Source organism: Panthera onca, chromosome D4 (genome assembly GCF_046562875.1).
Source record: "Panthera onca isolate mPanOnc1 chromosome D4, mPanOnc1 haplotype 2, whole genome shotgun sequence".
Lineage (NCBI taxonomy): Eukaryota > Metazoa > Chordata > Mammalia > Carnivora > Felidae > Panthera > Panthera onca.
Genome location: NC_138351.1, coordinates 46552015 through 46567814, shown reverse-complemented (window position 1 = coordinate 46567814; position 15800 = coordinate 46552015). Strand labels below are relative to the sequence as shown.

Sequence of the window (15800 nt, the reverse complement as noted above, 5' to 3'; positions counted from 1 at the left end):
TTTTTCTTTTTTCTATCACTGCCTTTTCACAGCAGCGGATTCAATGGTCTTTCTCCTCCTTAAAGAAGCTGGATGTAAAGACTCTAATACGCCAGGTGACAGTAACTGTCTCTTCAGGAAGATGATCCAACCCAAGTTTTGTTTCTGTAACCGTGTCTGTTCCTCATGCCTATGATCGTGTGACATCAAAACTGCAACCATAACAATATCCTATTGGATGAAGAATATGGTGTGAACACAGGGAAATCAAACTTGTGAAAGACAGAGGATTCCAAGGTGGAAGATGGCAGACGGTTCAGTAATCTCTTCTGTTGAGAAATGTAGATGTTTGGTAAATACAGAGACTTGGGAGTCATTCTTGGAATTGCCTTTGGCTGAAATGAGTCATTTAGCCCCAGTTTTCTCCCCTCTATCCAAGGACTGGATGTGGAGGGATAAAGGCTCAGACCCCTCACTCCACCCCTGAAGGGTCATCGCAGTCTCAGAGCCCCTTCCCCCACCCCGGTTTTGACCGAAGCCACACTGTGACTTCACAGCCCCTCGGCTTTTCCTCCGTTCCTCATCCTGCCTGCTCTTCTCACATGCGTTGAGCCCGTAGCACTCCCTACTAAACTCCTCACATGGCACTTTTTGTCTCAGAGTCCGCTTTCTCAGCACCTGACCTCCGAAAGCATAACACACAGACCTTCCATCTGGGGCCACAGAAAACCCAAACTCACATGCTGTTGCCTTGGCCAGGTACAGATTCGCTTCCTAATATGTGCTAATAATCTCATTCTGGCTCTTTAGGACTCCTTAAAATTTTTCACAGAAAGCCCTCAGAGTCCGATCTGTCTAAATCTATCTGCCCCTCCAGAGTACAACTTTTATCACGTCCCAGACCACACTGTACAATGATGGGTTAGTTCTCTCTCAACTAAGGTATGACCTACTTCATGGTGGGGAAATGGCTTCTGAACTCTTTGCCTAGCACATTCCTGAACACATAAAGGGACAATCTAAATACTGAATGAATAAGGAAATTTAAAGTGCAGCATTAACAGAGGGGGGCACCAAGGTGGCTCAGTTGGTTGAGTGTCTGACTCTTGATTTTGGCTCAGGTCATGACCCCAGGGTCATGGGATGGAGCCCTTCATCAGGCTCTGCGCTCAGTGCAGGACCTGCTTGGGATTATCTCTGTCTCTCCCTCTGCCCCTCTCCCCTGCTTGTGTGTGCTCTCTCTCTCTCAAATAAAAATAAATAAGTAAATTTTTTTAAATGCAGCATTAACAGAGAAAGAGAGAGAGAGAGAGAGAGAGAGAGATAAGTACCATATCGTCATGGCCAGTTATACACGTAAGAAGACACTCTACCTACAGATGAGGAAGTCTTGTTAACGTGTCTGCTAAGAGGTCATATTCTTACTTTTGTTTTTCAGTTTCTCTACTCTTCCTGGATGGACAACTTGGGTAAGCGACTTCTTGCACTAAAAAATGAAGTATCTTTCTTTCTCTAATGACAGGGTGTTTTTTATCCTTGTATGGTAAGAGCACAATAAGACATGACATGTAGGACAGAAGTGCCAGTGGGAGCCCCTCTCCCAACTAATTGTTCTGCTCACCCGAGAAAATCCTTTCCTGAACCCGCTCTTCATGGCCCTTCAGTCGCTGTCTGCTGGTGACCATTAGTCACGCTTTCGACCGCCGAGTAATATAGAAACCACTGACACCAACTTGAGTGTTTCCTATTTTTGGTGCAGTTTAAGAAACACTTAATATAGCAGATAGACATAAAACAATACATGAAAATAGTGTAAATGGCTCACTTTTATAGTTGTATGGTGTGTAACACTCCTCCCATTGTTGTATCCAAAAAGCGCTTGTCTTGTTACTGTCCAAAGTGGGTGGCCGCTGAATTAGTTTTTCCACCCACTATTAGTAGAGATTTGATGGAAAATGTCCTTATTTCTTTGGCTTGTACACTTGAAATATTATGGGTAAGCAGAAGATAGCCAGCATGTAGTATCTAGAGACAAGTAGCCAGAGTCACATTACAGTGATGCAGGGAAATGATCATAACACAAAAACGGTCCCATGGTTTTACCTTCAATGCGAGAAGAATCCATCTTCTTGGAAGTATAGAAACCTGGTCAGACACGTTTTAGCCACTGAAGGTGGAGATGTGTACCGGTTGGGAAGGGTGGAGCAAGGTTTGAGGAGAACAAAGAACAAGGTTACCCTTGACCCATAAATCATGTGACTTTTTCTACATAAGAGATCTAAGTGTACCTTGTTGTAGTGAAATTTATTCCAAGTTTCCATATTCGCCTTGTAATAAATAAAATATTTCCCTGGGAGAAACTTGAATTATTCCAAATAACAGAAATTCATTTGGGCTCATGCCAGATGAACAAAGTGGTTACCAATGTGGATAAAAATATTTATGATCAAAAGGGAGTTAGTTTGAGAGTGCTAAAAATTGGATTCTTAGCTAGTATATTATTCAGTATAATGGACTTTTTGTAGTAACAGCTCCTCATTTATTCTCATTCCTTGGGAGGAAGGAAAGATGCTCAATGGAACTGGGAAGAAAATAAGCATATTTCCAGAGCAAATTATGGGATTACACGAGAAATACCTTGAAGGACCCATTTGTGCCTACGGAGGGTTGGGGGAGAAAGAGGATGCATTCTCTGTGGGTGGGTGGGTTTCAGGAACTGAAATAAATAAACCAACAAAATTGTCCTCAAAATCCCTCTGGCTGGGCGGATTTCTTTTTTTTTTTTTTTTTAACGTCTATTTATTTTTGAGACAGAGAGAGACAGAGCATGAACAGGGGAGGGGGCAGAGAGAGAGGGAGACACAGAATCCGAAACAGGCTCCAGGCTCTGAGCTGTCAGCACAGAGCCCGACGCGGGGCTCGAACTCACGGACCGTGAGCTCATGACCTGAGCTGAAGTCGGACGCTCACCGACTGAGCCACCCAGGCGCCCCTGGCTGGGCGGATTTCTACCATGAGTTGAAATTAGAAGGGCAAAGAAAGGTGTTCGGATATTTCAGGGTTTCAGCCGTAGCCTTCTACAGGGAGATTGTCTCAGAAGATACACAATCAAGGGTCCTGGGCAGAAAGGATGTTAGAGATCTCCCCAGCAGATTCATCTCTAAGTTCTAGACACAAAGTTCCTTGGAGCACTTGGGCCCATATCTGAGGCCTTAGACATCAAAAACTACATGCGCATTATACACACATGGGTAGAGGGCTCAGTTCTGGAGGAAAGATTTCTTTCCCTAAAGCATCTCTCTCAGGTTGCTGTGTGCAACAAATGCCTGACATATTAAAAATAAACGAATACAACAAGAACAATAAAACGCCAACTGTCCTTCTCTTTCACATCATTTAGATACAGCATTTTAAGGGTCAGGCCAAGGGTGATCCTGGTGTCATCATCATGGCTTTATCAGAATTGACTTTCTATTCCCAAGATGGGTAATGAGAATTGCACCAGGTTGTGAATTAACTTTCTTCTTCCTCAGAATGGGTTCTTAGGATGTTCCTTGTCATCTAATGTAAATGTGAGCCCACTCTAAGACCCCTGACATAAACCCCTGCTGGTGTGAATCCAAAGGCAGTGCTATTTGAGGCTCAAATTAGTAGGTATCTTCCCTACTTAAGAAAAAATGTAAAATATAATACAGTATGTACATATGTTGAGGCAATTCAGATGATGAATCAAATGCTGGATATACATCCAATAAACTGTGAAACTCAGACCTAATAAAAACATGTTTTTCGAGAGATAGATACACCCCTACCTGGGTCCTAACTCTGCTCCAGCCCCACTTGCTTCCTGGGCGGGGTTCAGACTTGAGGGTAGAATTTGGACAGGAAGGGGATCTTAACACTTCTGTACCAAATGAGAATTTTGCTTCTGTCACTCCCAGAGAATAGGAGGGACCTTCAGAGTCCCTCAGTAGCTGACGGAAGAGAGCCAGGCACTGACAAAAGACCAAGCCATCGTATCCTTCATGTGAGGTGCCAGCAGGTTTTCAGCCTCGCGGCACAGAGGATCTCCTGTTATTCGGGACGAGACCCGGATGGAGCAACTCCTCCCCTGGCTTCATCAGCAGGTGGACGTAGTAGGGGCGGAGGAGGAGAAAAAAGAAGTTCCCCTCCTGAGCAGTGAGGCACTAACAGTGGGAATTAAGAGAATTTCCCAAGGAATAAGCCTCTCTGTTGAAAGCAAAAGAATACAGCCCCTGGCCTGGGAGGATGTCAGGGTGAAATCAGCAGGTGCTATCTTTCCATGAAAAAACCTGTTGAAAATTTAAGAGAATAAGGAAAATTGAGGAAACGAAGAAGGAGACGCAGCGTCTCTCCATGTGGAAATGTTGAACATATCTGGTGCCCACACAAGCGATATGGTTTGGTAGCCCCTGGGTTGAAAAATGATACTTATTAATGCTAACTCAGAGGATCTAACACTCAGAGGATCTGTTCTCAAGAGCAGAGATCGAGCCACAGAAACTGGGGCCCATGCCACGTCCTCTGAACACAAGGGAACCAAGATGTTGCTATCTTTCCTCAAGCATCCTGAGCAGTGCCATTCCATGGTGCCTGTGGGTCAGAATCATCAGGAGACCCCCTACACCCTCCTCCCTCAACAACTCTTAAGTCCTGATTTGGTTTTGTATTTAAATATATTATACAAGCTATCGTCACACGCATTGAAATATTCATAGGAGCAAAACAAAAAGCAAATGCATGTGTATTCACAGCTTCTTCCTCTCAGGTACCCTGTAAGGAAGATTGTGCCTCTCTCTGCTTGGTCTGGGGGTCTTTTGTCATGCTCCATTGTATGCACATATAAAAGTGTAGAAAGTGATGCAGAAGTGGAATGATCTCCAGAAAACAATAGAAAGCAATTTTTATAATATATAGGAAGAAAATAATTGTGAGATGGATAGAAGAATGGATCCAGCAGAGCAGGAGCAGGGATCAGAAAAAAGGCAAACATTCCATGTAGTTAGAGACGATTTGAGGAGAGATCCCCTCTTCAAATTTAGATTTAGAAAGAGAGGTAAAAGGAGAATCCTAAGGGGTTCCACGGTGCAGAGGCTGGGGGAATAGGGTGCAGGATGGGTGAGCAGAATCCAGATGGAAGAGCCTGGGAAGGAGTTATGCTTTCCGATAATAATTTGAATTGAATTTTCATATATCTTGGCAAAAAAGGGTATTTTTTTTGTTGACACATATGTAACCTCTACTTAAAAAGAATTTTAGAAATTGGAATTTTTAAAGTTGATACTGGAACAAAAACAAATAAAATTGCTTTACGATCCCTAGCAGATACGTATAAGTGAGGACTGATAATAGAATAATGGTTGTTTTCGAAATAAATAAGGGAAGGTTGACTGATTCAATTAACGTTGTTGGGAAAATAGTCTCTTTGGGACAAAAAAAATGAGATTTCAAATCTCCCATAATACGCAAAATGAAATTTGATGTTTAAGGGATAAAAGGAAATGAGCAGGTTGGCTGTAAAGGGAGATCATCTGGGTTTCGATAGCAGCTTTGACATACAGGGCTCTGTGGCCAGGAGCATGTCACTGCCTCTCTAAGACCACCCAGCTGTTACGTGAGTACAATAAAAGTTGCTAAATCACTGAACGTTATGGATAGAAATATAAGAAAGGAGAAAAAACCCTGTTAAATACGAGGGAAAAAACCATGTATGTAAAAAGCTTTAGGGGTGCCCAGGTGGCTTAGTCAGTTAGGCGTCTGACTCTTGATTTCGGCTCACGTCATGATCTCACAGTTGTGAGATCAAGCCCCACTTAAGATTCTCTCTCTCCCTCTCCCTCTGCCCCTCCTTGCCTCAAATTAAAAAAATAATAAAATCAAAATAAAATTTGAAAACAGTTTTTAATCTCCAGATGGGAGAGTTCTTCTGAGTGATATGAAAACCGAAGGCCAGAAAAGAAAAGAGCAACACAGTTTAATATGTGATTTTTTTTTAAGTCGGCCCGATAAAGAACTATCAAGAAATTTAAAGATGTACGAAAACAAATCTTGAAACATATGATTGATGCTAACATTTTCAATATAAAAAGGACTCAGAAAAGTTTAACAACTCAGTGCCAATTAGAAAAACAGATAGAGCTACAAGTAGATAATATACATATATCAAAAAACCAGCCTCCCTGGCGATCATTTATATAAATGAAAAATCGGATAAACAAGATGGTTTGGTGATGATTGGGGTAAGAGCACATACCTATACACAGTAGAGGTGTATAATTCTCAAACATGGGTGATTAATTTGGTAAAATCTACCAAAATTTTTGAACCACTGAACCCAGAAAATGCAGTTCTAGATATTTATATTACAGAACTACACCTGTCCAAATGTGTGCCCAATTTTTTATTGCAGCATTATTTATATAAAAGATGATTGCTCTCATCTGATGTACATCGATGTTATTCTGATATTGCTTCTTATTTAAACTATTCCTTTGGTCATATCCACAAAAGAAAAATGGAAATATGTTCAGACAAGCTGAGATTTTAGGAAACACTACGAAATAGCACATGTGTTTATAGCCACATCCATCCTAAGTGAGAAAATGCTTCGTATAGGAGAACAACCTGCAGAAAGAATAGCCATAATAATGTGCTATTATAAAGGATTAGATAAATAAACAATGGGCCCTCCATTTTATAGAATACTGTAATAGCCATTAAATTCACTTGGGTAAAGAATATTCACCTGCATCCAGACTCATGTTAAATAGGAATAGATTGTTCTGAATTTTTGCCAGTAGTTTGTTAGCCTTAAAAAATAAAACTGTTAGGGGCGCCTGGGTGGCTCAGTTGGTTGGGCGTCCGACTTCAGCTCGGGTCACGATCTCGCAGTCCGTGAGTTCGAGCCCCGCATTGGGCTCTGGGCTGATGGCTCGGAGCCTGGAGCCTGCTTCCGATTCTGTGTCTCCCTCTCTCTCTGCCCCTCCCCCATTCATGCTCTGTCTCTCTCTGTCTCAAAAATAAATAAAATGTTTAAAAAAATTATTTTTAAAAATAAAACTGCTAAATTTTTGCCAGCAATCGATGGGTTTGTTTGGGAATAGCACAGAATTGCAATCAGGCACAGCAAGGTATAGCAAAACAGTAGACAAGTTTGGAAAAAAAAAGAGGAAATGTTCTTTTATAGAGAAAAGTGGGAGAGTGGCGTTGCCGGGGAGGGTAGCTGTTATAAACAAAAAGTCCATTGGAGTAAACTAGGAGGTCAAAGTATAGTGGCTTCCCATTGGCTGAATTGTGACTGTCTCTCACTGGCTGGACTATTGCCAATAGTAAAGTAATATTGGCTTGCAAGGCCAATGTCTTCGGGTTGGATTCACAACTGACTTTGATTGGTAGGGCTGGCAAGGCAGGAGAGTTCCCCCTGCCCAACCTCCTGACTCCATTTTATTGAGGTTTCTTTTTATTAATTTTCACAAGTTGGTTTGAAAACCCATGTTACGGATCACATTATTGATTGTGATAACTAGCTTATAAACAATGTGTACAAAAATGTTCCAACTGTCATTTTATTTAAATAGCAAATATATGTATGGGAATCTAGAATAAATAAATAATGCAAAACAAAGGGAAAAGGCAGGCTTTAAAATGATGATGTCAGGCTAACACCAGTTCTGTGTTGTTATTTACTGTCTAATCTGACTGCATCACACCATCCAATATAATTGGCTTTTAAGGGAATTGGGGTAATTTTTCCCATCCTGGTTTTAATAACTTTATCACCTGGTATCACTTTGCTAAGAAGTAAGAAGCATATTTGAATGGCTGAATGCTGGTAAAAACAAAAGACAACAACAATGACAACAACAAAGCATTAGCTGTGGTTGTTAAGGATGAACATAGCCTGGTGCTACGTTAATTAACCAGATGCAGTAAGACGTATGAATACCTAGAATTACTTTGTTTTTTATGGACACACTGAGCAGCCTCTCTAGTGACTGATACTATTCTGTCCTCTAGTGGTTCGAATTGAAAATCCCTGCCTACATACATTCTGGGAAAATTGCTATAAGGTAGAAACTTTGTGAAATTCTCCCCTTAAAAGGAAAACAAACCAAAAATAAAAAAACAGCCTGGAAAACTTGATGTATATCCATCGTCAAATAATCAGAGCAGAAATAATTTGATCTCACTGTAATTCAGATTTCCATTGTTTTGCCCATTACGTCATTCAAAAGTTTTCAGAACTACGACATTTCAACTCGATTTTAGGCATTCACAACCAACGGTGGAGTTCAATAGAGTCTTTTCCATGCCATTTTCTAAAGAGTACCATATCTTCAAGCCTTAAGAAAGTAACATTTTTCAAAGGCAGGAAAAAGGAACCATGTAACATACCCAAACACAAATAAAGCTGACAAAGTCTTAGTATTCTAAATACTTTTTATACACTATTTCCTTGAAGACTCTAGGATCTTTGCCACTTTAGCTCAGTAGCTTTCATCTAGTTCACACACACACACACACACACACACACATATACACAAGCACACATGTGTGAATGACACAGAATAGCTTCTGGATCAGTGAACCCAGATTCTCCCAGTGCTCGACACGTTTCCGCCAAGACGGTCATTTGTTGACCATCTGCACAGTCAGATGGCCATGACTACATCCCCTATTCTCCAGCACATTCTTTCTGCAGGTTGTTCTCCTATACGAAGCATTTTCTCACTTAGGATGGATGTGGCTATAAACACATGTGCTATTTCGTAGTGCTTCCTAAAATCTCAGCTTGTCTGAACATATTCCCATCTTTCTTTTGTGGATATGACCAAAGGAATAGTTTAAATAAGAAGCAATATAAGAATAAGATCGATGTACATCAGATGAGAACTCCCCAGGTCTGTGACTCAGGCTGTGCTGTTTTATTATGCATAGTCTCCTTTTCTAGCTCCTGTCTATAAAAGCATATCCAACTGTTTACTGGGCCGTGTTCCCAAAACTGTTACAATAAAAATGGGGTCTTATCATTCTTTGACTTATTTCAGCCAAAATCCGGTCAACAGCTTTGGGAGTATGGACAAGGAGGCTGGGGAGAAGGAAAGTATAATCACTATTGACTCATCTACTTTATCTTATTACATGGGGAAAGTGTAAGACTCAGAAATCAAAATATTCTTTAAATCAAAATTCAGCCATCAATAAGAAATTTTCTCTGTGTGAATTTTAATTTAAAAAAGTCAGCATTAACTCATAATTTACAATCCTTGCAAATTTTACTTCTTCCACCAGGCTTAAAGTTTACCCCATTTTTTTCTGTCATCCCCTCTGCCTACATGCATACACCTTCTTTGAGCTAATAATTACAAATTTACTTCAAGAAATATCTTACATTCTGTATGTATCAACACCAACCTTGGAAGGTCACCTTATTTTAGTTCAAGGAAAAAGATAAAAATAGGGTTCTTCACCCTTGGGTGCTGGATCTCCTGCCCAGGGCACAGGTGAGCACGCCCAGCATGCCCTTGGTCTCCTGGATCCATTCTTCCTACCTCTTTGCCCAAAATGTTCCCTCCTGTCCAGTATAAAAGCCCAGTGGTTTGCTTTAGCTCCATTCCAGTTCTGCTTCCCTTTCTATACAATATATCATCCTTAGCACACAGGAAAAACAATCAATCACACAAATGCAGGATTTTCTTTAGAGAGAGTCCCTGAGATAAGAAATACAGTGAATGAATTTTCCCCTGTTAGTAATGTGTTTCTGTTGCTATCTAATAAGCTTTTTTCCCCTTCGTATTTTTTTTATGTGCATGTGTTTTGTTTTTTGTGGTGTGTGTGTGTGTGTGTGTGTGTGTGTGTGTGTGTGTGTGTTTTGAGAGAGAGAGAGAGCGCACGCACGTGCACAAGTGGGGAAGGGGCAAAGAGAGAGGAAGACACAGAATCCCAAGCAGGCTCCAGGCTCTGAGCTGTCAGCATAGAACCTGACGCGGGGCTCGAACTCATGAGCTGTGAGATCATGACCTGAGCCGAAGTCAGATGCTTAACCAACAGAACCAACGAGGTGCCCCCTCTTTCAATAAATCTTTTACCTCTGCATGATTTTGGTCATATGGAAATTATTGGTTCACTGAATTATATCGTCCATCCAAATGTTGACACATTTCATTTTATAATTTTTAATGTTTTTTTTTTTTTTTTTGAGAGACAGAGACAGGAGCGACAGCGACGCAAGATGGCAGCCACCACGGGCTCGGGAGTAAAAGTCCCTCGCAATTTTCGACTGTTGGAAGAACTGGAAGAAGGCCAGAAAGGAGTAGGAGATGGCACAGTTAGCTGGGGTCTAGAAGATGACGAAGACATGACACTTACAAGATGGACAGGGATGATAATTGGGCCTCCGAGAACAATTTATGAAAACTGAATATACAGCCTTAAAATAGAATGTGGACCTAAATACCCAGAAGCACCCCCCTTTGTAAGATTTGTAACAAAAATTAATATTAATGGAGCGGTGGACCCAAGAGCCATATCAGTGCTAGCAAAATGGCAGAATTCATATAGCATCAAAGTCATCCTGCAAGAGCTCTGGCACCTAATGATGTCTAAAGAAAACACGAAACTCCCTCAGCCGCCCGAAGGACAGTGTTACAGCAGTTAATCAAAAAGAAAAACCACAGGCCCTCCCCCTACCCCCCTCCCATTCGATTTAAGCAGTCTTCATTTTCACAGTAGTAAGTTTTCTAGATACGTCTTGTAGACCTCAAAGTACTGGAAAGGAAGCTCCCATTCAAAGGCAATTTATCTTAAGATACTGGAAACGATACTAATTTTTTTTGTCCATTTAAAATATATAAGTTGTGCTATAACAAATCATCCTGTCAAGTGTAACCACTGTCCACATGGTTGAACTTCTGGGATCAAGAAAGTATATTTAAATTGATTCCCATCATAACTGGTGGGGCACACATCTAACTCAACTGTGAAAAGACACATCACACAATCACCTTGCTGCTGATAACATGGCCTGGGGTCTCTGCCTTCTCCCCTTCTCCTCCCCCTGCCTCCCTGCCTGCCTCCCTCCCCTCCCTCCTTCCCTCCCTGCAACAGCCCTTCAGCTTGGGTTGGCTTGCTACAGTAGGTGTGAAGGTTTCAGGTCACAGCCTGTGGGACTACTGCTGAGTGTGTGGGGGTGCTGCACCTGCACCCCTGCTTTTTTTTAAGTCTTAAATGATGCCCCCCCACCACACCCCCCCAAGCCATTGTCCCTTCTTAACTTTCCACCGCCACCCTTGGCCGAAGCATAGATTGTAACCCCCTCTGCTCCCCTCTGAAATTGGCCTTTGGTGAGGAATTCAGGGCTCTCCCCATATCTTCTCCCCCACCTTAATTGAGGGCTGCTGCTTTTTCCTTCCTCCTCCTCAACTCCCTTTTTGTACCATCACCATCCAACACTTTCCACAGTACTTCCTTGCTTTGGCCAGAAGCCATCAGGTAAGGTTGGAAAGAGTCTCTGACTTCACTCGTTTAGTTTTGGAACCACATTTACTCACTCTCCACCAGCCTGGGAATGAATATTGGGTCCCCAGCCCTGCCACCCTCTGCTGTCATCGTCAGCTGATGCGGTTTTTTAGCTCAGGTTCTGATAAAGTGAAAAGAACAGTCACCAGGGGTACTCACACCTGCCAGCTCTCAAAGTTCTTGGTGGTTAAACTTGGAGAAAGGCCACAGAAGACACTTGTAAGCACACACGATCCCTCTGAATGAATTTTCTTTTCCTGTAATTGCTTTTGCTTTTAAAAATTGAAAAAGTTTTACACAGGGTTCTCATGTGGTCATCTTGCAATCCACTTGGGTCTAGTTTGGAATGTGGCAACTGGAACAAAAAGAACCTTGAATTCGGTGCATACTTTGGTTTTGGTGCTGCTGTTTCTCACGGTCCTCAGCAGGGATTGAAAAAGAACTCGGTGTGCACAGCGGATCCCCGAAATTGACGGTCTTGACTTCCTGGCAAATTGCTGCGTTTTTCCACTTTTCTGTTCAGGACCACTAAATGCTGAGATGTGGATGCATACCGAAAAAAAAAAAAAAGAGAGAGAGAGAGACAGAGACAGAGACAGAGACAGAGACAGAGTGCAAGTGGGGGAGGGGCAGAGAGAGAGGGAGATACAGAATCTGAAGCAGGTTCCAGGCTCTGAGCTGTCAGCCCCGAGCCTGGCCTTTGAGCCTGTGGCTCAAAGCCACAGACCATGAGACCATTACTTGAGCAGAAGTCGGACGCTTAACCAACTGAGCCACCCAGGCACCCCTGTGCATGTTATTATAACTAATTAATTACTTACTACAAATAAATCAAGAGTATCAGGATCTTGGCAAGAGTGGCGGTGATTAGGCACTGTAGATGAACTGACATGCCTTTGAAGGCCACTACTTGTAGATGCTGAAGATACTCTGGGAGATTTTTCTAGTAGTCGGCACATGTGCTCTGAGTTTTCAAAGCATGAAGGGAGGCCAGTCTGTGTGCTACATCTTTGGAGCTTCTCAAGTGGTGGTGACATTCTTGGAGTTGTCAAAATATCTATTTATTTTATTTATTTTAGAGAGAGAGAGAGAGAAGGGGAGGGGGCGGGGAGGAGAGAGAGAGAGAGAGAGAGGGAGGGACGGAGTGAGAGAGAGAGAAAGAGAACCTCAAGCTGGCTCCACACTCAGCATGGAGCCCGACACAGGGCTTGATCCCAAGACCCTGGGATTATGACCTGAGCAGAAATCAAGAGTCAGATGCTCAACTGACTGAGCCACCCAAGAGCCCCAATCTATTTTTGCCTTTAAGTGAGTTCAATCCTCATCTTCAAATAGAGACAATAATAGACTTAAAGCTCTCTTAGAGCTAGAATATTTTGATATAGAGTTTCTGTCAGGTGCCTGGAGACTCTCCCTCATCCCAGGAACTTAATGTGTCTATGGGTCCTGAACAAAAATGACTCACTGAGATTTGACCCCAGAATCAGTCTGGGAAATACAGGTATTTCCTGTTTCTAGTGTAGGTCTCTCCTAGAAAAAAACATCTCCTCTCTTCAGTGTGTGTTTGCATCAGCTTAGATATAGAAATTGAGCACATCACTTTTGAACACTTTTGAGAAGTTCCATGTTTTTACAGAACAAAGTTGTTATACATTATAATGAAGATATTGTTCTATAAAGTATAAATACCATGCACAAAATAAAATCCATAAAAACAAATTTAAACCTGTCAGACTGATCGCTGAACAGAATTCATATTTCTCTGATTAAGGCCACTATTGCTGATTCCAAGCTTCCGTTTTCAGTTTTTTGAGCAACTTCTAAAATGCATGACCACCTGGACTTGTACGAATCATTTGTTGTTGTTTTACGAGAGCTTACTTCTCTTCCTTTTTCCCTTATTTTTTTTTTTACCAGTTTGTTAATGAAGAGGAAGCACCTGCTGATTTCCACTGTGACAATTTCTTACACACAGAGATGGTAACCCACGTTTCCCTCGAAGTAATACCTTATTTCTCTCCCCCCACTTCACAAACAAGCGTATAAAGATAATTTCTGGGGCGCCTGGGTGGCTCGGTCGGTTAAGGGTCCGACTTCGGCTCAGGTCATGATCTCGCGGTCCGTGAGTTCGAGCCCCGTGTCGGGCTCTGTGCCGACGGCTCAGAGCCTGGAGCCTGTTTCCGATTCTGTGTCTCCCTCTCTCTCTGCCCCTCCCCTGTTCATGCTCTGTCTCTCTCTGTCTCAAAAATAAATAAACGTTAAAAAAATTTTTTTAAAAAAGATAATTTCTATACATGGTATCCCTAATTCTCGTTCTTGTGTTTTCTCTTCCACCTGCTCCTATCTGGCCTCTGCCCCATTAATTCCACTAAACCAAAACCATGCTAAGGCCACCAGCCCCATCTGTTTGCAGGTCCATGGGGACAGTTCATCCACACCTGCCCTACAAAGCACCACCCTGACCCGTATTCCCTTCATGGTCAAGTCTTGTCCCCATGTGTCCTTCCAACTGCACTGGCCACTCTGCCTCAATGCCCTTCCCAGACTCTCCTCTGCCTGACCTTTAAACATTGAATGGACATCTCATTGTCCATTCTACTTATACGTGACCACATTCATTCCCATGCCTCGTCCCCAGATTCTCAGTAAGGAATCCCAAACTGACACCTCCCTCATGGTATTTTTGTAAATTCCAGACCCACATTCCCAACTGCAGGTAAGACTTCAGCACTCACGTGTCTCCCAGGCACCTTAGAAAGGATATCTAATATCATTCTTCCTTGCCAGCATCCTTTGTACCTAAAGCTTCTTGTGTAAGAACATCACTTTCTTTCCTTTGCTTCCCTTTGTAATTTTTAACATAATTGAAATAAAATAAACATCAGTACTGTTTTTTATGTCTCCTTCCCTATAAGGCTGAGTTTCAACACAGCAGAAACTGTATGTGCTTTATTTACCTCTAGATTTTTTTTTTCATTTTTTAAAAAGATTTTACTTCTTTCAAATATAATTTATTGTCAAATTGGCTAACATACAGTGTGTAAAGTGTGCTCTTGGTCTCCGGGGTAGATTCCCGTGGTTCATCACTTACATACAACACCCAGTGCTCATCCCAACAAGTGCCCTCCTCAATGCCCGTCACCCACTTCCCCCTCTTCCCCACCCCCACCCCCATCAACCCTCAGAATGTTCTCTGCATTTTGGGTCCCTTTTGGTTTGCCTGCCTCCCTTTCTGTTTGTAACTATTTTTCCCCCTTTCCTTCCCCCATGGTCTTCTGTTAAGTTTCTCAAGATCGACATATGAGTGAAAACATGATATCTGTCCTTCTCTGACTGACTTATTTCACTCAGCATAATACCTTCCAGTTCCATCCATGTTGCTGCAAATGGCATGACTTCATTCTTTCTCATTGTCAAGTAGTATTCCATCATATATATATATATATATATATATATATATATATATATATATACCACATTTTCTTTATCCATTCATCTGCTGATGGACATTTAGGCTTTTCCCATAATTTGGCTTTTTAAGTAATATCTACACCTCCAATTTATAAACCGGAAATCAAGAGTTGCATGCTCTACAGACTAAGCCAGCCAGGCGCCCCTTTCATTTTTTAAAAAGTGAGGTCCATGCCCAAAGTGGAGCTTGAGCTCACAACCCTGAGATCAAGAGTTGTAGTTCTACTGACTGAGCCATCCAGGCACCCCAGGTGACCTCTAGTTCTTGACCACAATTACACATTTGTCATTTAGATACTCCCGTTTTGACATATACTCTGCATGGAATGAATGAGTAAATAAATTTTACTATCTGTTCCTCAATATCATTTACAATGATGTGGGTTTAGATTTTAGAACAAACATTCGAGAAGTTCTCTTTGATAAGTATATAACATATAAAGCGAAATGCAAATTTAATAACATGGAGGGGTAAATATGTTTTGTAAATTTTAATGCAATTTAAAGATGAACATTTCACTGTCTGTAATTTCTGAATTCTATAAATACGATAGATGCAAGAAAGAATACATATAAATAAATAAATAAATAAATAAATAAATAACTTTTTTAAAAAAGGGAAACCAAGCATCAGAGAAGTCATCTCTTAGAGACTAACAATCCTGAAGCTGAATTTTTTAAAACATCTTCTTCATACTATTCACAAAGTATTTGTTGAGTTAAATTCAATGAATTCTCTACTAAAGCAGGAATGAGTCTCTTGAAGTGAGCAGGCATAGTGCAGGATGATGTGGCACGTCAGGCAATGAGAA

General features: G+C 41.6%; 1 pseudogene across 1 annotated transcript in view; it reads left to right on the top strand.

The window, feature by feature from the left end:
- Positions 1–11813, top strand: part of LOC132663447 (ubiquitin-conjugating enzyme E2 variant 1 pseudogene) — a 77559-nt pseudogene extending 65746 nt beyond the window's left edge. Inside the window, exon 2 of the transcript XR_013551757.2 lies at positions 10202–11813. The product of XR_013551757.2 is annotated as a ubiquitin-conjugating enzyme E2 variant 1 pseudogene (transcript). The remainder of the gene's footprint in view (positions 1–10201) is intronic.
- The last annotated feature ends 3987 nt before the right edge of the window (positions 11814–15800 follow it).